Below are 23297 nucleotides of genomic sequence, written 5' to 3' on the forward strand. Positions count from 1 at the left end.
TACTGATCCAGAAGTTAGGCAAATGGGCTGGATTGACACAATAAATACATTTTTAAAAATCCTAAAAAACCAAGGTTAACACTAAGTTGGCTTGGCACGTGATGCAAGCGTATCTATCAGATTCATATGCAGGACTCTGAACTGCTGGCGCTGATTCGCGCTTATCACTTTGCCCTCCGTGCGAATAGCCGACTTCGTTACGGCTGAAACCTTTAGACTGCGATCCCAACAGCCATCAACTTGCAGCCGTAGCGCTGAACTATGACACTTCAACGACCGCTACCGCCTAAGGATAGATAAGGGTACAATCTTTTAGATATCCCTAACTCTGCAGAAGACGACAGCTTTACTTATGAGTAAATCCTCTGATTTTTGTGAGCACCCCACCCCCCAGAACCAATGTAGTGCAGCGCTTGCGAACCAGGCTCAAGAGTTTTTCTTTGATCTTTTCTTCCTTCCCGGACTTCCCATTGTCTTTCAAGTACCCCCTTCTCCTCCTCGCGCCACATCGGCATGACGTCATAAGTCCCCCCTTGATCCCTTCCCATTTGCCTCCAGCCAGCCTTGCTACGTCACAGCCAGCCCACAATTTAGCCGGAGATCGCGCTCTCCTCTCCTTCCCCTTCTTTCCGTCCTCGAGCGGTGCTTGAGCCCGCAATTTGGACCCGCCCCTTCGTCCTTCCCCGCCTGCCTCTGCAGCGTGACTGAGCTGCCGCCGCTCTCTCTCCACCTTCTTTGCTGCCGGGATCCATCGCTCGCTCCCTTAAGTTGCCCACGGCTGCTGAGGACGCGAGGAAGGAGAAGCGTGGGTCCGGACAAGTCCTTTGCGCAGGATCCAGGCCAGGTGGGCCCCCCCTTGCCTCCGAGGTGGGGATAGCTGGGTGGGGTGGGCGCGCAGCTGTTGATTTCCAGGGCGGATGCTCCCGGCTTCGGGTCTTCCTCGTAGGGAAGGGAAAAGCCGGGCGGAGGGAGCCAGGGCGCGCGCTTCTTAATCGGGGCCGCCGCGCCGGCTAGTTTAGGGCACGACCCCTGGCGAGCAGAGCATCTGAAGGTAGGAAGTAGCGGCTCCTCGAGAGCGGCCGGCTTCCCCACATCCTGGCATCAGGAGCAGCGGCCGATGGTTGGCTGAAACCCGCTCACAGACATCGAGGGCTACTCCGAGAGGCGCCGGCCGGGGCGGGGATGGAAGAAGCGGATGGTTCTGGCAGCGTTTGTGCAAATGGGAGGGAGCCCCTTTTGTCTGTGGGCTCGGTTCTTCCTCCCCCAAAAGACCTTTCAGGACGCGCTGCACGTGCATCCGCCCTTCTCTCGCTTTACCGTTATTGCTCTGGGCGGTAAAAGGAAAAGGCGAAGAGAAGGTGAGGCGGCCTATCGCGAGTTTTAACGAAAGGCTGCAAACCAGTTGCTCCTTGTTTTCCTTGCAGGAGCGCAAAGAATTGCAACAAGTGCTGCAGCGCGGTGCTCCGCAAATCTTTGCCGCTTCTGGAGGAGATCATGCCGGCTGGCACTTTGCACCCGAGCTGGTTGTACTGTAGCAGGGAAAGGCGATCTAATGCTTTGGAACTACAGTTCCCAGAACCCTTTGCCGTTGGTCATGCTGGCTAGGGCTGATGGGAGTTGCAACCCAAAACATCTGGAGGGCACCAGGTTGCCTCTTTTGCATTAGAAAATGACGGACAGAACATAGGTGAATGCATTTCAGTCTAAGAGTCTTGCTCCTTTGAAGCAACTCCCTATGAAAACTGTATGCTTCTCTCATTGTTATGTGCGATGAATATGCACTTTGGTGTGGGTTTGAGCAGGTAAGTCTTGTATTGGCAGCGACTACCGTAATGGGACTCTTCTGTAATAAAGTCTTTCTCTAGTTAGAACTGAGTTGGGGTTTGCAATTAAAAGATGATTGAATATGGCTTTCTGCTCTAGATCCCAGTCCAACATTGATGATAGCCTATAGTATTCAGTATAAGAATGTAGTCCTGTAAGTCTGTATGATCTTTACAGTTGTCTGCAGCTATTCAGCCCCTCCACTCCTTATGCAATTCATTGAGCAAACTCTTCCAGGATTTATATACATGATGATTTTTCTTGACTCTGGCACATATCCCTTGTCAACTAACACATTTAGACTGCAATACTATCCACATTTTCTTGGGTGTATGCCCCAGTGATTGAAAAGAAATAGCATTTAAGTAAACATACATCTGGTTGCTTTTTAAACTCTAAAAATATATTTCATTACTTTACTACACAGTTACAGACTGGATAATGCCTCATGTTCAGTTTTTATTGAAGCGTCCAGGAAGCAATATTCTTTGAGCAACACACTTGTAAAACTTGTTAATTCTTCTTAGCTCAGATTGCACTCACCCATCAATCAGAAAATGTGAAAGGTACAGTGTATTCCATAAGATGTACTATGGAAATACAAATGCAAACTTAAGAAGGATCAGCCAATCAGTGTTGTGTGGCTCAGATGAAGGCAAATATCCTCCCTTTTCTTTTCAGCAAAGAATTCTTGATTGCATCAAGGAGGGTAATCTCATTAGACTGCATTGGAAAGCAAATGTTGTCTATCCCTTCCCCAAGGCTGAATTTCTGTGTTTTGTAGGACTACTATGGTTCTACTTAATTGCGTAATTATATTGATCAGGAAGCAGGGAAATGTTAGAAGTAACAGCGACATAATTATTTTCAAGTTGGCAGAATTGTTGTATAATACCTTGGTATCTTGGAGTAGGTGTGTGGTGCAGATACATCATCACATTAGTGACTGTGTCTTAAGGTTTTATGTTTAATTGAGGGATTATGATTTGATGTGGTCTATAAAATATCTTAATTCCCTTTCTTTGATATTACAAAAATAGACTGCACAAAAGGGTAGTATGGCTTATTAAATACTATGTTGCTCTTGTTAGATGAAAAGGTAGAAATCTCCATCTTCAGAGCTTAATTGCACCTGGACTCTTGCAGTACAAAAAGTTCTGCACTGCATGAGTTTTGTAGATTTGAAAGGTAACACCATTGCTTAGTCAGCAAGAAAGCTTGGTCTCATGATATAAGATCTGTCCTGACTCCTCTGAGTGAAATCTGCTGATTGTGGAATGTTTCTTGCAATGAAAGAAGAGACCAGTAAGATAATATATTATAGTCCTGAGAGCTAATCTTAGGGTCCTGTTACACCAGGATCACAGTATTGCCTGTAGTGGTTACTACAGCACTAAGGTAGGAAAAAGACAAGAACTGTTGTAACGATGACACAAAATGGTGATAACAGTAGACATTCTAGAGTCTTGTTCCTGGCAGTTCTAAAAACACCCATGAGTCATGATATGCATGGATGGCTCCCACATTTTGTGGCTGGAAAATGCCAGTAACATACTGTGATAGCACAAGGACTATGGCTGTCACCTTATCTCAAAAGTGTGCATCCTGTAACCTGGGGACCATGTGCACCCACCAGAGATTCAGATGCAGAACCCATCTTCCCAGATACTCTTGATCACCAGTAACACACCAACATCCTCTGCCTCATTCTATCACTCTTGGGTGTGTATTTGCTTTGTGCACTTGTTACTTACCTTGCTCACATTCATTTATTTTTAACCTGGTAATCAATTCATGTATACATGTCAAGTCTTCAAGGTTGTCCAGATCAAGAAACAGACTCCACAAGAAGACTAGAACTAAGCTTTATTGAGATAGGCTATTGCAACAGAATCTTGCAACTCTGATTTTGTCTTTCCTCCCCTCCCTCTTATACCCCCATTGAGTTAGGGAGGAGCCAGCCTGAGTCTCTTCCTAATATGACTTCCTTTCCCAGGGCTCAAGTAATGCTTGTGCCCTTTTTTGTTTTTGTAACGGCTTCTGAATATTTCCTCAAGGTCATCTCCATAGTCTCTACAACAAAGGGAGAGGGTTATTTTTGAGTTTATGGGTATGTGAAAAATAGAAGTTAATAATTGCAATAATATTAATATTTTATCAATTCCATCTTTGTCTCCATAACCCTTTAAAGCATTTTATGTGGCCACACCCTTTTTTATAATGCAGTTCCCAGCATGATGTGGCCCTCAGCTCAGGAAAATTTACATACTTCTGACCTACTTAGTGACTTCTTCAAGGATCCAGATGATTCTATAACATGCGGCATAGAAGAACCATGGGTGGTTTCTCTGTCAAAGGAATTTATTCCATTTCTGCCTGTCATTCTCCGAAGAAAAGGCATAGGGTTGCCTTGCAGCCACCTCTGCTTTTCTGTTTCCTATCTCAGTGCACTTGCTGGTTGGTAGCAAACTTTAAGATATGTATTTGGAGTATTTTAGCTATTGAGGATAAATGATATAATCCCAAGATAACTACTATTTACATAAAAAGTTCATAGAAGTTCAGAGGGAAATAGTGTTTTTACTCCAGTTAATTGCCAGCTTCTCTTGCTTTGCAGGTATATAATCCCTCGGTTAGAAATAGATCTGGCTGCATTTCTCTGAGTCTGTGTTTGGAACAAAAATGAGTAATAAAGTGCTATATGGCACAAAACACTTAGCTGGTGGTAGTTTTGTAGTGCCATTCTTCTTATTGGAAAGAATTACACTGTTAACATGTACTTATCAGATAGGCTAAATAAATCATAACATTGGATATGAAGCGAAAGGTCCCCTGTGCAAGCACCAAGTCATGCCTGACCCTTTGGGGGGATGCCACTTTCGCGACATTTTCTTGGCAGACTATAGCTGGGTTGTTTGCCATTGCCCTCCCCAGTCATAATTACCTTTCCCCCAGCAAGCTGGGTGCTCCTTTTACCGACCTTGGAAGGATGGAAGGCTGAGTCGACCTGAGCCAGCTACCCGAGACTCCAGCTTCCGCTGGGATCGAACTCGGGCTGTGGGGAGAGTTTTCGGTTGCAATACTGTCGCCTACCACTCTGCGCCATACAATGCTCTCAACATTGGATATAAGTACTATAATTTATTGGAAGAAATCTTTATGGCGTATAGATCATATAGATAATTTAATTTGTTGCATTCAATTTAAATTGGTGCAACTTTAGTTCTTTATTCTCCTTGGGCACTAAGGACCTACTTTAGGGTTCTGTGTGATGAGCTAATACTTACTTACTTACTTACTTACTAATCAATCAAATTTATCACCGCCCATCTCCCAAAAGGGACTCTGGGCAATTTACAATACTTACTTGTTACATGTTTTCTTTCTATATGAATGGCATCAGAACTTTTTAAAGAGGTCTGCTGTCTTCCTGTAGTTCACACAGAATAAAAAATCAAGATGAGGCATTTGAAATACAAATTAATATTCTGGCCTACCTGAATTTGATAGAAAGGATCTGGGTAGTTTTCTTCCACCTATGGAAGGAGTCAGAATGGGGAGACCGTTTTGTGATTCCCTTCACGCTTGCATTGACATCAAATAAAATCTAGAGCAGGATTGGTGGGATGTGAGGGCTGCAAGGAAGAGAAGTGCTAAAACTCAGCTGAGGGTTGAACTGTACTCTCTTTTTATACAAATCAAAGTTGCTTTAAGCCTTTGAATTTCTGCCAAGGAATAGTGAGTGTAGAATTTAAAATGTGATCCTTTCTAGTGCCTAAGCTTATCCGGAGCTGCCAATAGCATGGCCCAGATATCCTAAATTGCTTTGTAATGCATTGGGTATAAATAATAATATTGACTTGACCAGAATTGAGAGCCAGATGTCAATCATTTTGGAAATCTAGATTTGATTCAGATTTGTGCTTCATAGTTCGGAGATGAGAAGGATCCTATGGGGGAATGAAAACAGAAGTGAAAGGAGGAAATAGGAGGGGGAAGAAAAGTGAAAGACTTAACTGGCGTTAGAAACGGTAAGTGCTGTAAAGGCTTGCATGAAGTAATTTTGAAAAAGCAGGCTTCTCTTCACTACTTTTTCATGCCAGGATTTCCCAAGCAGTTTGATAGCAGAAGCAGAACATCCAGATGGTTCTTTTTGCGTAATAGTAAAAATGTGATTCACCATTTGCTGTCTTCTTAATGGAACCCCATTAATAGCTGTTTCTCCCTTTGCAATGGTAAGATGTATAATAGACAAAGAGACTTCATCCTTCAGGGCAGTAACTACGGATTCAGAATGGGCTTATGCTTTTAAGGGTCTTTAAGAGAGCTCTTGGTGGTGCAGGGGGTTCTTTCTTAGCTTATTGGTAGATGACAATTATGGTCTGTGCGGGCCTTCTATTGCCTCCTGACAATTACATTGAAACACACAAACTTGGGAAGCAGGGAAAGGTTTTAGGTCTGGGTGGAGGAGAGAAGAAGCTATACAATTCAAATAGAAAAGACATTGTCCAAGCAGATGACTTGTCACATTTTTTCAAACAGAGTTTGAACCAAGAGTGAAGTGTTCTTAAAGAACTATTGGATGTGCTACTATGGAACAGTCAGGTAGAAAGCCCTGAAATTCTGAGAAAGTAATGTTTGTTGCATAAGAATACAAGCAATACTTGCTGAGGAGACTTCTATTCTGAGGAATGTTATTCAGGCAATTATGAACTCTCACGCTGGTGTTATTGGAAGGAGAAAATCATCTTTACCATATCTCTTTCTTTACACAAAAGCTTTGCATATTGTGCTAAAATATATCTTCCATGTTTTTTTTTAGTGTAGCATGTTGTATGCTGTATGAACGCAGCCACTGTAATTTTAAGCCATGGTTTTGGGACTTGTGCAGTGTGTGGCTGGCTAAGTATTATGTGCTGAATTGTAGCATATTCAAGAAATCATGGTTAAACCAAACCATGTCATGCTGTGTTATGTGAACCAGGTCAAGGGTTCTATCAAAGTTTGAGAAAATGTATTCCTGTTATCTTGCCAGCAATACTAAATTCTTCACTTTTAACCTAAGCTGTAATGTCATTGGTTTGGTATTGTTTTAGTATGTTGTGTTTGTAAAGCATGGTTTATTACTGAACTAGCAAATTGTGATTTACTTAGATTATGATTAAACTAACCATAGTTCAATGTTGGATCCAGCAGGATAGGACCTGTGACATACATCCCTAGATGGCATTTACTGACCTCTGGGATTTTAAAATAAGAACTTTTAAAAAGGTGGAAACTTGAAATATTGGCTTCTTTCTGGAAAATGTCACTCAGTACCTGTTTAGTTGATATGTGAATAATGTGTAAATGCAAGACTTCTTTTTTAAACGTTGTCTGGTAACTGAGTATTCAGATCACACATTTTCCTGCTCTAAACAGTCCTTTAGCTGGAATTCCACCTCCTTGTGACAGCCTGTCTTACGGGTAGGAGTTTGTTTTCTGTTTTGAAGCTACCATGTACAATTTCCAATTTCCCACTTGTTTTAAAGCTGCAGGAAAGGGTAGGTCTCACCATCTCATGATAGCACGTCAAGGTTGCTCTTACGTCTTACGTAGCTAAGAAAGCTGACTTTCATGATCTTGTCTTCACATTTTCTTTTTGTTTTAACAATAAATTGTAAGTTTTTACTTCTTAATTGTGCCTCTGTGATGTGAATATTGTATTTGATATGTCTACCCTTCTCTTTTAAATAACAGCATGCACTGTCTTCACTATAGCTATAATAAACTGGCTACTCAGTAGGTGTCACAGGAATCCTTGATGTTTTGCTGCAATTCAGTAATATATCTGCACGTCTGAAAATTATAGCGCACACCAGTGTTGCAGTTGAGTAAATTAGTTGCAGAGAATTGAGTTATTCCTACACCAATCCTTAGCAGACTATGCAGCACTTCAGATTCAGTTCCAAAAAGGTGCTTCAGAGCACGTGGGGTCACAAATAGCAGCATCCATCTACTGCACAGCTCGTTAAAGCGGCTGTGTCTTTTCCCAGGATCATGCAGCTATTCACAGGACCATTTAGGGCAGGGGTTCCTAAACTGTCTGCCATCATACCTCCCTTTGTTGTAATGTTAATGTACACACTTCCCCTTAGAATCCAATTGCCAAAATAAATGCAAATGAACAATGAGAACAATACAATGAAACTTTGAGAAAGGTGGATTTATTGTAACAGTGTAAGTAAAAGGTTCTTCATGCCTTCCCTGGACTCTGTCCACACCTTCCCAAGGGAGGTATACCTCACAGTGTGGGAAAACCTGTTTTAGGGGTTTAAAGGTCAGTATGGACACCTTAACTTGCCCTGTAAGCAACAGTGAGTGCAGATCTTTTGATACAGACATTCCTGTGATCTCTATACCTTGCACTGGTTAATAGCTGGGCTGCCACATTTGCTTCTGGGCACTTTCAAGGACAGCATGGACAGCATGTTGCAGTTTCCAAGATAGGAAGAAACCAAGGTATCACCAAATCCAACTGGCTCAGGAAGTGTCAGAGTTCTCTTTCATAATTAATGCCACATCTATGGAAGGATGCTCCTCACCATAACTCCAGGGATAGCTGAGGACCAAGGAGCACTTCAGAGAGCATGCTTGTTCTTTCCAGGAGAAAAGATAAGTTATGCCTCAGTCTGTTGAAGTCTGAAACATTGAAAGGAAGCCAGTTGCCTCTCTCTTCTTTAAGTAAACGATGTCTACAACAGTGTATCTCAGCCTCACTGACTTTAAGACGTGTGGACTTCAACTCCCAGAATTCCCCAGCCAAGCCAGCATGAGGTTGGGAAACACTGGTCTGCTAGGTCATCCCTATTCACTTGCTTCTTGGCAGCCTGAAAGGTTAGGGAGACAGGCCTTGCTTATGAAGAAATGTTGCCCATCTTCAGGAGCTTTTTAAGAACCTGACTTTGGGTTAGATGGATGGATAGTCTCTGGGAGTTGTGAGGAATTTGGACAGGGGATTTTGCTCCCTGAATGGATGCTGTTTTTATTGCAGGAGTCATGTTTGCATTTATAGTTGCTTTAATTTTATAAAACTGCCCAGGGTCATCTGGAATTAGGTGGCCTACAAGTTCAATAAATCTAAAATAATAAATAAATAAATAAATAAGTAAGTAAGTAAGTAAGTAAGTAAGTCTTGGTTTTTCTTCAGAAAAACTTGTTCCTAGCTTATGCAAAGATTTTTTCAATCCCCCATTACCATAGATGAGGGCCAGAAAATACCCTCAGCGTGAGTCATCCTTTTTTGTCCACAGACTCAGACACTTAGAAACGAATGCTGGTTTAGTTATTAATTTAGTCATTCATTTTGTATGCTGCCTATTCCCAAAGGCTTTGGGCAGCTAACAGTGTCAACATATTAAAAATTTCCCAATCCCAAATACGTATAAAAATAAAAAGATAAAACAGATATAGTAAACCTGTAAAATACAAACACCATTTTCCCATGAACCCCACCTTCCATTACAGCATGCCCTGTGCAAGACAAAACAGGTAGGTCTTTACAGTGTTCCTAAAGCCTAAGAGTTGGCCAAATCCCTGCCATGAGGGAGTTCTAAAGAGTGGATCAGCAATTGGGGGGAGATGGGCGGTGGCAAAATTTGATCAATAAATAAATTGAAAGTGCCTGATCTGGAGGCTCCGTCAGATGACAATTCCATAGGGATGGGACTTGGAGGGACTTGACTCTATTTAATCTGGTGGACAGGCAGATGAATAAAGGAGAAAGTGATTCCTCAGATAACCAGGAGATATATAGGACCTTAAAGGTGACAGCCAACACCTTAAATTGCACCTGGAAGCTGAGTGGCAACCAGTGCAGCTCCTAAAGCAGTGGGGTCTTCTGAGTATACATAGCAGACGGAGTAACCTTGAAGTACAGGAGGAAGAGCTGCTACCAAGGCAGCTGTCAGATAAAAGGGGCTTGCCCAGGTCAAGAAAGTAACTTGAGAAAATATCTCAGATAAGCCCCTCCCTAGTTCAAAAGAAGATGGAGGGAGGGAGGGTGAAGCACATTCAGACCTGTGAGACTGTTACTATAGCTGTTACAATAAAAGTACTGCATGGCATTGGTTTCTTGAGTCTGGTCTACCTCGAAAGGCTGACAGCGTATCATGACACACCAATCATTGCTTGGGCAGCCATATTCTGTATCACCTGTAGTTTCCAAAGGTTCAAGAGTAGCCCCATGTAGAACACGTTACAGTAGTTCAAACAGAAAGTGACTAGGGCATGAGCACAGCTTCAGTGTAGTATCCAAGTTACCTCTTGTACACTACTTCAGTCAGTCAGAAGTAGTGTACAAGATGTAACTATGCAAAAACCCTCCTAGTCATACCTGCCACCTGCTTTTCAAGCAGGAGCTGTGAGTCTTGCTATAAATTGGGGACCACCTCTGAGCGGGGGATATAATTCATCCAGAATCAGAGATGGAATTTCCCAGGAATACTTAGGCCCACAAACTGATTGCCAGTACTTTTTGGAAGGATTTATTTGGTCTGTTCCTCCCCATTTAGTCCCTGGCAGCCTCCAGGCACTGGTCAGCACTACACTCCATCACCTTTTTAGTCCAGGGATGAGATATATGGAGTATCATCAACATATTGATGATACTGAACCCTTTGTCTGTGGATGACTTTTATGCAGATGTTCAAAGACAAAGGCACTTCACAGAGTAGACATCTTCAGGTAAATCTCTCTCACCATCACCAGCTGGAACCACCCCTTCAAGAAGGAGTAGTAACTACTACAGAACCATTTCCCCCATTCCAGTCACTCAGAGATAGTTCAGCAAGATACCCTGGTTGATGGTTTTAAAGCTGCTGAGAGATCAAGGAGAACCAGGCACTCTTTTGATCCAGTCTCTAAACATACACAAATGCAACCTATGCTGTTTCATGCTGTATCCTGGCCTGAACCCTGAGTGCCAACGGTTGAAATAATAGGCTTCCTTAGAGTCCTTTGTAGTTGTAGGGTCACCACTTTCTCAATGACCTTTCCTAGAAAAGAAAGGTTGGAGACAGGTCTGAAGTTGTCCAAGACTTCTTGAGCATAGGGCACATTACAGTTTCCTTCAGAACTTACTACTGCTCTGATCCAACCTCCTGAGGCCATGGGAGGCCTTAATCAGCCATGGGGGGCAGGAATCCAACTGAGAAGTAGTCAAACTAAGAGAACAGAGGGCCCTATTCAGTTCCTTTGGACTCACACACTCCAATTGATCCCAGATCACATCACAAGACAAGATCCCAGTCATTCTTATTGGCACTGCCCAGATGGAATCTAATTCCTCTTGAACCTGAGCAGTTTTGCTTGCCTAATGCTACAAGAAGTCTTCATTTTAGATGGTTTTGGTGATCATCCTCTGAAAAAGGAACAAGTTGCCTTGAAAAGGGCCATCAGGTGGTAATTGATTGATGCAATAAGGGCAGTGAAATCTTCCTTCCTTCCTTCCTTCCTTCCTTCCTTCCTTCCTTCCGCCACTGTGTAGGCGTGAAAATCAGATTGTACCAGGTTCTGGTCAGACTTCTCCCAACAGCACTCTAGGCATTTCTTCTACCACTTCATCTCTCTGAAATCCTCACTGAATTGATAGGCTGCAGAGGATCTGTGAGCAGAGAGAGCCACTCCAGTGAATTCTGGCCCAGAGCCCTGGATGACCCTTTATTCCAGTGGGCAACCAGAATATCAGCAGCCCACCAGTTCCTTGGGAAACTGCTCAAGAACCCTCTGCAGGATCCATCAGGAGCCTTGGGTAGATGGAGCTAATATATCCTTCCTCACTGTAGATGGGGATCACCGCACAAAACACTATAGCAATCAGTAAGTTTCTATGATGAGGCGACATTCAGTGCCCCACTTTCAAATCACATTGTGTTGACCCCAAGATAAAAACCAGATCTAGTGTGCGACCTCTTGTGTGTATTGGACCCTCAATATATTGCGGTAGGGTCTTAGTGGTCATGGACTCCTGGTCCACTCCAGTCTCCTTGCCAAGGGAAGGTAGGTAAATGCCCCAGCACTACTAGTCAGAAGAACTCAATCACTATCTCAGCAAACTGGTTGAACAGGGATGCGACTGCAGCAAGAGAAATGATACACAACCAGTAAATCCAACTGGTCCCTCTGCCCAGCCACATAAACAATTCTGGGTATCTGCAGAATAGCATCTCTTAATGAAAACAAAGTCTTGTGGATGGCAACAGCTCCACCACCACCACTCTGGTGCCAAATCTGAAACCCCTGCGAGCCAGTTTCCAAGAGAGGAACTCCCTCCTGCTTCATCCAGGTTTTGGTAATACAAGCCAGGTCTGCTTTCTCATCCATGATCAGATGATGGCCGAGGAAGGTCTTCAAATAGATGGGCTGGTATTTAATAGCAGCAGCCAGAGCCCCTGGGCTTCAAGGGTCTGGAATCCTGAGAGGCAGAAGGGGGGTCAAAGATATCAAGCCTGCCTTCTGTGAGTCTGGCCCACTCCCCCTCCCACCATATCTCCCGTTGCCTATCACAACTAAGATCTTGTTTCCCCATGACCCCCCCCCCCAAGCAATCCCTCTCCAGGAAGATGCACAATCATCTGACAAAAATACAGTGAGATTTACCATTTGTTCACTCACCTAGATGTACCCTCCCACTCAGTGTCCAGCTGGACAGACTAAGTGTGAGTCCCAGAAGAACCAAGTTAGGAAGCTAAGAGAAAGCTTGTTTTGCATGATAAATCCCAAGGACTACAGTTCCAATACATTTTTATCCTTTCCAACAAAGCTTGACCAGTCCATCAAAGCTTGGCCAGGCCTGCTTGACACTTTTCTCACACCTCTTGGTACTTCTTCACCAGAGTGCTACCGTTTCATCTAGATCACATAGCAACCATTTCTTGTTTTGGGAACCAGAACTTCTTGGGTTTTCTTTGAAATCTTCATTCTGATGCTTTTCTACATACTGTGGATTCAGTTACAGGCAGTCCTTGGTTAACGACCACTCATTCAGTGACTGAAGTTAACTTATGACCAGTCCTTGAAGTTCCAGCCACCCCAGCACCCCCATGGTCATGTGATCATGATCTGGGCACTTGACAACTGCCTCACACCTATGACGTCTGCAGTGTCCTGCGATCACGTGATCAACATTTGCGACTTTCCTTGCTGGCTTCTCACAAACAAAGTCAATGGGGAAGCTGGCAGGGAAGGTCACAAGTCGCTCTGATAAGTCTCCCATACCGGGCAGCAGCCACCCCTGGTCCAGCTGTGCTCATGCTGCACCTGCACACCCTCCCTGCCCCAGTAGCAGCCTCGCCTGGCCACACATGCCACACCTCGCTGGCCACCCCACACCTTCCCCCACCAGGCAGCAGCCACTTACCTGTCTGTCGGCCTGCTTGTGAGCCACTTGGGACTTGCAACTTCCTGCCAGCTTCCCCACTGACTTTGCTTGTTGGAAGCTGCCAGGAAGTTGCAAGGAGGTCCTCACTTGATGACCCATGATCCTCGCTTGACGACGGCAACAGGACAGCCAGGATTGCTATCGCTAAGCGATGCAGTCACCTGATATGACACGTTCCAATTTCATTGCTTAGCAACGGAAATTCTGATCCCAATTACCTTCATTAAATGAGGACTACCTGTATTAAATAATTTATTGGGAGTACACATTCAGCTGACCTTATTTTAAAAAAATAAAATGGGATTGCATTGGTTACATTCTAAACTATTAAGTGTAGAGAGCAAAAATGGTTTCTTCCCCTGTACGTAGTTGTTATATCTTCTGTTCTTAATAAAGTTTTGTTGGAATTAATGATGCCTCTTGTATAATGCTTGAGCGTAACATTCCTCTGTATTAGGGTTATGAAATTCCTGGGATTTTCTGCTAATCTGTGTAAACTTTTAAATGTCACGGAGTACAACAAAGCAACAAAGTACATAAATAGGAATGGTGCACAGATGTGCCACTGCAATAAGCCTTGTGTCGATCAGTTACAGTCTCTGTCAATTAACTGCTTTCTCTACCCCAAAATCAAACTGGACTCAAGTTTGAAGAACCAAGATTTCATTTTCATTAGTTTTGGTATAGGAAAGAAAGACCTCATAGCCAGGCTTCCTAAGCCACATACATGGGCCTTTTCTGTGTAGTATAGTTCTGTCCTAGAGATATTGTTGAGTGCCTAATAGAGCGTCTTGGCACTATTGCATCACTGGAGATGTACAAGTGGGATTTGCTCTGACTGCACAGTTTATGCAAAGGTCCTACACTGGAGCCTGTACTGTAAGGATAGAGGCATTTTGTTGCCTTGTGAGCTAGTAGCCTGTGAATAATTTTTTAGATTTCATGCCTTCCTTATATTGCTCGAGTCCCAAGAACCCCTTGAGACCAGAGGGGAGTGGGAAGGGATGGAGGTAGAGAGGAGGAGGTCAGGAAAAATGGAAAAACTTATGGGAATTTATCCAGTCTAAATGTAATCCATGAAATGCTACATGCATCGGTACAGGGATTGGAGTTGTGGTGCACCTCAGTAGTATGTATCACATATCTCTCTTGGTACTTGCCAGAGTCTATTCTCCCTGGCTTTGTTAAAATATTCTTTTAATTAAAATACATTTAAAAAAAATAGGAAACTGGCAGGCTGCAAAGGAAAATGCTAGCCTCTAATAGCACATTTATTGTAGAAATGCAGATGGTTGTTGAACTGGCTGGAGGTTTGTTCCAGTGGAAAAAAAGTTTACTGGGATGACAGAGTGCATCCCAGATGATTAAGTCCACTTTTTGATAAATGGGTATCTCAAAACTGATCATGCTTCTCTGGCAGACGTTAGTGCAAAAGAGGGCATTCTCTGTTCCAGGATCTCCTGCTAGGCACATCACCAAATTTCTGCAGTATAATTCCCCAGAATTGGTAGCGCTGCCTGCTTGCTTGCTTATATATCCATCCATCTTTCTGGGTGGTGAACAGAATGAAAACACAGTACACTAAAAACAAAAAGAGGATGTAGTCCTAAAGAAAAGGCTTAACACAATTTTTTAAAAGTCCAGCTCCCTCAACACCCTCCCCTCTCACAAAGCCTCTTAAAAGTCCTAGTCCTTCCCAAGTAGGCAATATCATCCCCTAAGAAACCTTTTAAGTGGACTTTCTGGCTATCAGAAGGTTGCCTACACTTTCATAAGAGTATAAAAGAATCACACTGGATAAAAGCCAGGCTCTGTTTAAACTAACACTTCGTTTAAAATGATCAAGCAAATGCCACTGGAAAATTGATGAGCAGAAGGCAAAGTTAATCCTCTTCTCTTGAGCTCTGTCCAGGAAGTATCCTGTATTCAAAAATGTGCCACCAGTTCAACTGAGCTGTAATATTAATTTAGGAGCTAATGTCACATGTACAAAACTGTCCAAAGAACTAATATTTAAAAGGGAGTGAGTTACAAGCCATCTACATTACTGAACTTTGCCCTGTCTTGTGGCTATAATATTTATACATTGAATAAAGTGGAGTTTTCAGCATTACTTCAGGTTTGTGTGGGGTGGGAGGCAAAGCACCAGTTCAAATAATTGTGTTGTAGCTATCCGGGCTTCCTGGGCAGTTGGCGACACATCTTTCTTAGCAATGCAAACATTTTCAGATCCTGAGCAGCAGAAGATTCAAGGGCAAGGTAAGTTGCTTTTATTGCAGAGATGAAGGATGTTCTTTTGATGATGAAGATCCGCTACTCCATGAATCTAACCATAGTTATATGTCAGTTCCAGAGTTTAAACCCTGCATCTCTTCTCCGTAGTTTGCATGGTAACAGACCTTTTGCTGTCCATTTCTCAGACATGGACGTTGAGAGCACTTTCACAGTGTGTATCTTTACTTCTGCCCTTGCCAGCTTCAGCCCTCACAGTAACAAATACAAAGGTAAAGAGGTGGCAGTTCCTGGAAAGGGAATTTTTTTGGATATTCATGGTGGTCAGTCCCTGATTGTATTAATGTGTAATTTTCTCTGTAATCTAGTAGTTTGTGGCTATAAAAACGCATTCTGACAGTCATAGCAATTTATTAACTTGAAAGTTAATGGACAGATTTCATTATTTTGTTCCAGGCACCTGATGTTCAGAGACAGTGTAATTCTGAACAGTGTATTTGATCCGTTTACAACCGTGGTTAATAAGAAGGACTTCGTTTGACTGATCTAAAGAGTTCTGGGTAGATGGAACTGGGAAGTAGTGTGACTGAAGTGGTTTGACTGAGTGGATAGGACTTAAGAGGTACAAACCATCCTAGCTGGCTTGCACCCCCTTGTCTTTCAGGTTTATGAAATTATTATGAAAGCAGATGTTAAAAGGCAAATTAAATGTAGATCTGATTGGCCTTACAAGCCAGCCCTGGCTTATTGACTAGCATTACAAGTCAACTCTGGCACAGCTGCTTACCCTTCTGATAGAAGTTCCTTTTCATTTGAAGTTTGTATTGCTATTGCGTGCCTGGCATCAAGCATTTCACTAAGCCATAATATAGTTTGTTGGAATTATGGCTTAACATGTATGAATCCAACCAATTTCAGTTGATTCAGCAAAGCACAGTTAAAGTAACCATGAGCTTCCACGATCTGTGCAGAAGAACTTTTTGTTTACTCTTGTGTTGCTGAATAAGCTGTAATTTACTGGGCTTACATCAAACTCTTAAGCAGTTGTTTGCAGCCCCAGTAGCTTTGGTTCACACAATATGCTAATCCTGGAATACAGTGTATCATTGGCAACCAGGAGTTAGGTTCCAACAAGTGAATGGAATCAGGAAACTAAATGGAATCTTTCCTTACATTTAGTTAGAATTACATACTGTTCTGTGATTAGTTTCTAGTCAGGTATTTAAGAAGTTTCCCCTTCTTCACACTGAACATTACAATTTTTATAACTTTTGGACGTATGGAGGGATGTTAATCAAGAACTTTTGGGGGTGGCATGGACCCTGACCCAGGGAGCTCAGATTATTTGTATATCAAAAATTTGACAATTCTCTTGAGTCAAGCTAGATTCCTTGTGACTACCTAGATAGCTCCATGCAGTTTTCTTTGGCAATATATGGAGCTAGTTTACCATTGCTACCGTCTTGGATTTTTTTTAACTTCCCAGTCTAGCCTACAGTATTGGGATTGATTGTCTCCATCTATGTACTAACCAGAGGAATTTCATCACTAGGATCCAAGAGTTGCCCTCTGCTGGTTTAGGTTAACGCTAAAAATTATATTTGCTGCAACACATTCTAGAAAGGAAATTTAATCAAAGAGAACCAAAAGAATTTCTACCTGGAGACCATATGTCTAGGATCTGCACTTGGGGCAATTGGAAATGGCCAGGTCCATTGGCTGGGAAACACCATCATTCACATTCCTAAATTGTAAATGAATTTTAAGAGAAGTACCAACACTTATAAAGGAGGCTTGAATATGGATTAGCAGTCAGTTAATGTTTTAGAAATTGGAAGAGGTTATAGAATCGCAGGGATGGGAATTCTTCAAATGTTGAGCTGTTATATTTAGAAGCCCGAAGATTCATATTCCCTGATTTGATTCAGGAAATCTACAACTACAGCATTTTTGATAAGTAGACATCAGACTCTTTGTAAAAACCTCAAAAGAGAATTGGAATCTCCTGAGGTAAGTTATTCTGCTATTGAACATCGTAAAGTTGTTTCTTATTTTAGTCAAACTCTTTTTTGAAATTTGGATGTTTTGATATCTGAGTCAGTCAAAAGTAGTTACTAGTTTATGAAGTATCTGTTTCTAAGACATCCTGAGAGAAGTTCTGAGAAATTACTGGCATACAATGGTAATGGCAGGTTTTTCTGATCCACAATTATACTTGAATGCCATTTGGGTACTTTGTGCAGTCAGATATAGACATGCATTGCTGAAGTTTCAGTAGTTGTTGTCTTGTGGTTTCTCACAATTGTTAAGTATTTTGTTACCATGATCCCCAAATTAAATGTGTCGACACTTTCATGATAGCAGTCTAGTTGCCATTTCTGACTTGAAATGGTAATATTGCATTGTATTGCAAAAGATCCACTGTTCTTCCTCAAGTAGCATGTTGAACGTTATCTGATCTCAAGGGACCATCATCCAACACTCTATCATCAGTCACTTTATTTTATCTATCCATGTGCTTTTCTTGGTGAAATACCAGAATGGTTTACCATTGCCTTTTGTATAGTATGAAATGATGTCTTTGCCATTGTCACTAAAGTGATCATCCACCTCCATCTGGGATTGTTGTTCTGTATTGTTGTTGCCTAATATAGGTGTGTGCTGCGTTAGCTGGGATGACCTTCACACTCACAGCATATACTCTCAGAGTTCTTCATTCATCCCTCCCAGGAAATCCCCACCACCATGAAGAGGCAGCACAGCATGACTTGAAGGGGAAACATAGATTTATTTCCTGTTAAATATTCATGAGAGACAGACCTGATTGATAGATTTTTGCTTCATTTCTGCTAACAGAATGATACAATAGCTATGCTTAAAAGTAGTGGCTTCTGTTGATGATGTCTATTTGAGGACAGTTCCTGCTGTGCTTCTCGTCAAAATATGTTTCTGTTTTTCTTAGGCATTAAGAAAATGTTATTGCTTATGACAGATTCCCCCTGATGATTTCACCCTTCACTACCTTCTGCTTTTTTAAAAATGCAGTTTAAAGTCTAGCAAGGTTGAAAAGTAGTACCCTTGGGATAGCAGGCTCAGTTTTCCATCTTTTTTTCCTGTACCTCAGACTCTTGAAGGCAGATCTACAGAAAGGTGAACTTTGACCTGTCCTCCAAGATCGATGAATATGAACCACATTGTTTGCTGACCTTGAGAAAAGGTAGCAACTTAATGGATAGCTTTAGTGCTGATCTGTTTTCAGGGCAAAGTATTATCCCAAGAAAACTAATTCTGCTCTTTTAATATATTTATAGTAATACCTCAGGTGATACCCAAAGTTGGGGAGATTTCAGCTTTATAAAGGTTGCTGCCCTGCCTATGCTGCCCTTGAAATTTCCACTGGTTTGCTGCCTTACTCCAGGACATGGTTGAGTCCTTGTGTTGTATGAAAAAACCAGGCTACTCCACTTTGCCTACTTTGTTGACACCTTTATAGCTTCCTCCAGCACTTAAAATACTCAGACAAGGTTTCTATGCATGTTCTTGTGTAGGTGCTTTTTGTCATCACTAAAAGCATTGGAGGTGTGCTATGTACTCCTCCAGAAATCTCTTCTAGCTTCTGCAAGTGATTGAGACTATGAGTGAATCAAAGTCATTTCACACAGATCTAATACAATGTTGTTTGTTTGGTTTTGGCTTAGAATGTTATGAGAACCAGCTAGTGGTGAGCCACAGTTTATGACTTACACAAGAAACCATAGGGGGAAAATCATGGATCATGTAAGCGGGTAATCATGCTTCAGGAATTGCCTATCTTTTTTAGGAGTTGAAGGAACCAGATTGCTAAAATGTTCATATTTTTATAGCAGTAATGGAACTGCTTTTCCTCTGGCAACATGTTAGATGCCAGTTAGCCATAGTCAAATCCAAGTCAAATATGTGTTTGTTCTTTTTTAAACTAAGGAGATGTTGCCTGTTACAATTTTCCCATTCAGTTAATCTGGGATGGAATAATTGTCTATTATAATTGTCTCATGAAGCTAATTGCTGGAATGCTAGAAGACTGAGCCATGGGGAACCAAGCAACCATAGCAGGGAAAATAATGTGATAAATTGGGATGCAGTATATCTTACTTGATTACTAGTGTGTGCAGAAGTTTCTATTTCTCATTTTCTCTGTAACGCATGGTAACATTTTGTATGCAAGTATTCTAGAGACTTGAGGCTTGGATTTAAGACTATCCTTTTCCTTATAATAAAACAAGTCTCAACGCTGATCTAGAATAAGGACTATTAAACTTAACAAAATTGAGTAAAAGTATATAGGGCTGCCTTATAAGACATTTTATACTTTGGATTCTGCATTCTCTGTGTTCTAACTCGGAAATAAGCTCACTAAATGGTAGGTTTTACCTCTAAACATGCATAGGGATTGCAGTGTAGATGTCCTAACAGTCAGAAACCACGCCGAGACGAGGAATAAGTCTCTAGTGTTTTATTACTGCTACATTAGACAGAAAATCCTAACAAACTGAAGAAGCGTGGGAAAACCCAGACAGATAAACCCCGAAGTTTAAGGCGGGTCTGATCTGTGTCTCTTTGAATGGCTGCTCAACTCCTCACTACTACGCATGCATTTTCCCCCCTGGATAGGGGCCCCCTCCTGCTCACTGTCAGTGCTCATGACAGTAGATCTCATAAATGGTCCAGTTTTACCATATTTATGCTCATTTTTATAAACAATTGTATGTAAAAGTAAAATCTTATTTATTTGTCAAATCCATTCTGTATTCATTTTTGTCACACTTCCATCAAAAAACCTAACACCCCTTACCTTAGTTTAGGAAAAGCACATCAGTTAATGTGCTTCCTTGTCCAGAATCTTTAGCCGGTAGTGATTTATAAAGGAGAAAAATTAGACATGGAGGGGTATTGCTTTCAGTAGATACCCTATATATGTTATACTGTTTATCAGTGGTACATTGCACTTACCTTTCAAACTGCAGCATAAATAGAGAGATCTACTAGCAGTTGGCTTGCATGGGGATTGCAGTTAATTGAACATGACCATGAAGTTAAAATTGATACAGAAGTTATTATACAAAGCTGGTAAAGTAATTGCAGCTGAGAGAGCACTTGATAGAGTTATATCCCTAAGCTGTCACAATTTGAGCATAAGCCAGAGAAACCCATTGGTCCTTGCCCGCCCTTGGGAGGGAGCCTTAGTGAAAAAAATCCAGACTCTTTCCTATGACAGACCTTCAAATATTTGATGACTAATACCATGTCTCTCCTTGGCCTTCTCTTCTTTAGGCTAAGCATACTTAATTCCTCTAACTGCTCTTCATAGGCTTTAGTCTCCTAGCCCCTCACCATCTTTGTTACTCTTCTTAGTCTTTGTAAGTTGATGGCTGCTTATCTTGAGCCCCTTCCCCTGTTTCCTTGTTATTGTCATGTGTGCCATTGCGCTGATGTCTTCAGCTCAACGGCACTCATGACATACTGCCCCCTGTCCGAATAGTGCCCCCCCCGGCTTTCCGGTTTTTTACCAGGAGAGCTGTCAAAATGGTTTTTTTTTTTGTTTTTTTTTAAATTTCCCGCCGGAGTGTTTTCGCCCCTCCCTTTGTTCCGCCCTCTACCACGTGTCCCTCTAGGGTGTGTTCTTAGTGCGCATGCCCCGGTCACACCCTGGGCGTGCGCATGCTCCGGCCACACCCTGTTTGTTTGGTTCAGTTCGACGAGGAGAGAGGCGTGGCTGGTCGGGTGCTTATCAGCTCCAGGTAGGGCCCTTATTTTTTATTCTAAGTGCGTCGCCTTTGTTATGTGTGCTCCTGGGCGTTGCCCCCAGGATGCACTGTTGACTTGATTGCCACTCCCCCGTGGGCCCGGGGCGGGGGGAGGGTGCTGGCGACCACTTGTCACTGCCTCGTGGGCCCGGGGCGGGGGGGGTGAGTCCCGGGGGGGGAGGTCCACCCAAGTTGCGGGCTTGGGGGGGCCCTTTCCCTTGGGGCACGGTAGGCGGGGGGGCCCCGCGGGGCAGGGGTTATGCAGGTGCCGGTTTGCTGGTTTTGCCTTAGGCTTGTCGGGGTACGCCTGGTGAAACGCCCGGGTCAGGTCAGGCGCGTTAACGTTGTGCGCCGCCACCCATTCTGGGTGGGGGAAGTGTTTCCACCTGACCAAATAGTGTAAAGTTCCCCGTTGCCTGCGGGAGTCGAGTATGTCCCTTACGTCAAAGTGATGTTGGCCGTCGATCATCACCGGTGAGGGCAGTGGCGTGCCTGGGTGCCATCGGGAGGTGGTTGCCGGTTTCAGGAGGCTGGTGTGGAATACCGGGTGGAGTCTCCGTAGGTTGTGTGGCAGGTCCAAGCGTATTGCCACCGGGTTCACTATCTGCGTGACTCGGAACGGCCCGATGTACTTAGGCCCCAGTTTTTTCGAGGGTTGGGGCGACTTTAGGAATTTGGTGGATAGGTAGACCATATCCCCCGCCTGGAACATCGGTTGTTGGCGCCGGTGCTTGTCGGCCTGCTCTTTGTAGGCCGCCTGTGCTTCCTTCAGCGCTGCCGTGATTATTGGCCACGATTCCGCAATCTTCCGTCCCCAGTCGCTAGCGTCCACCTGGGGTTCCGGGGGTTGTGGTAGCTCCGGTATGGGGACGAAGTCGCGCCCCGAGACTACCTCGAACGGAGTTTTCCCCGTGCTCGTGTGAACGGCGTTGTTGTATGCGACTTCGGCGAACGGGAGCAGTTCGGCCCAGTCGTCTTGATGGTAGTTGGTGTATGAGCGTATGAATTGTTCTAGGGTGGCATTGAGGACCTCTGTGGCTCCGTCCGTCTGGGGGTGCCAGGCGGTGGATAGGGCCTGTTGGGTCCCCGTCAGCTTTAGGAAGGCCCGCCAGAATTTAGAAGTGAATTGTGTGCCCCTGTCGGTCACCACACGTGCGGGACATCCGTGTAACCTGTACACGTGGATGAGGAAGAGTTTGGCTAGTTGTTGTGCGGACGGGACCGATGTGCAGGGGATGAAGTGGGCTTGTTTCGAAAAATAGTCTTTCACCACCCAAATGGCCGTTTTCTTCTGGCTGGGTGGGAGGTCCACTATAAAATCCATGGAGATTTCCTCCCATGGGCGGGAGGGTTCTGCCACCTGTTGTAGAAGCCCCGCGGGTTTGCCTGGTGCCCGTTTGGCTCTGGCGCACGTTGGGCAGGACGCTACGTAAGCTTTCACGTCCCGTCTTAGCGCGGGCCACCAGAATTGACGCCTTGTTAGGTGCAGGGTCTTAAGGAACCCAAAGTGTCCCGCTTGCTTGGTGTCGTGGGATCTATGTAAGATCGCTTGGCGTTGCGAGCCCGGGACATAGATTCTGCCTTCCCCCCATGCCAGGTCCTGTGCCATCGTTATCTTGTCAGGGTTCGCCAGGAACCAGGGGTCGGTTTTGAGGGCGGCGGCGAGGTCCGTGCGTATCCCCCCTGGTAGTTGCGGTTGGCGTCGTCTGGTCACAGGTTGTCCCGCCGTCGGTTGCGCCGTAGAGTCGAGCTGCCTCCGAGCGCCGCTCCGGGTGGTCACGGCCATCCCCAGTTGAGAAGCGGATAGGACCGTCCCAATGGTGTCTGGGGCGGGCTCTTCGTCTTGGGGCAGTCGGGAAAGGGCGTCAGCCAGGAAGTTCTTTTTACCCGGCATGAACTTCAGCTGGAAGTTGAAGCGGCTGAAGAATTGGGCCCATCGGACCTGTTTTGGGCTGAGGCGTCTGGGCGTTCGGAGGGCCTCGAGGTTCCGGTGGTCGGTCCAGACCTCGAATGGTTGGGCGGCTCCTTCGAGTAGGTGT

General features: G+C 43.8%; 1 protein-coding gene across 1 annotated transcript in view; it reads left to right on the forward strand.

Annotated features, from left to right (window-relative positions):
• The first annotated feature begins 655 nt into the window (after positions 1-655).
• ELOVL5 (ELOVL fatty acid elongase 5) overlaps positions 656-23297 on the forward strand; it is a 66996-nt gene continuing 44354 nt past the window's right edge. The window contains exon 1 of the mRNA XM_063313820.1: positions 656-844. The gene's annotated coding sequence lies outside the window, so the exon portion shown is untranslated. The remainder of the gene's footprint in view (positions 845-23297) is intronic.

Source organism: Candoia aspera, chromosome 1, assembly GCF_035149785.1.
Source record: "Candoia aspera isolate rCanAsp1 chromosome 1, rCanAsp1.hap2, whole genome shotgun sequence".
In the NCBI taxonomy this organism is placed as follows: Eukaryota; Metazoa; Chordata; class Lepidosauria; order Squamata; family Boidae; genus Candoia; species Candoia aspera.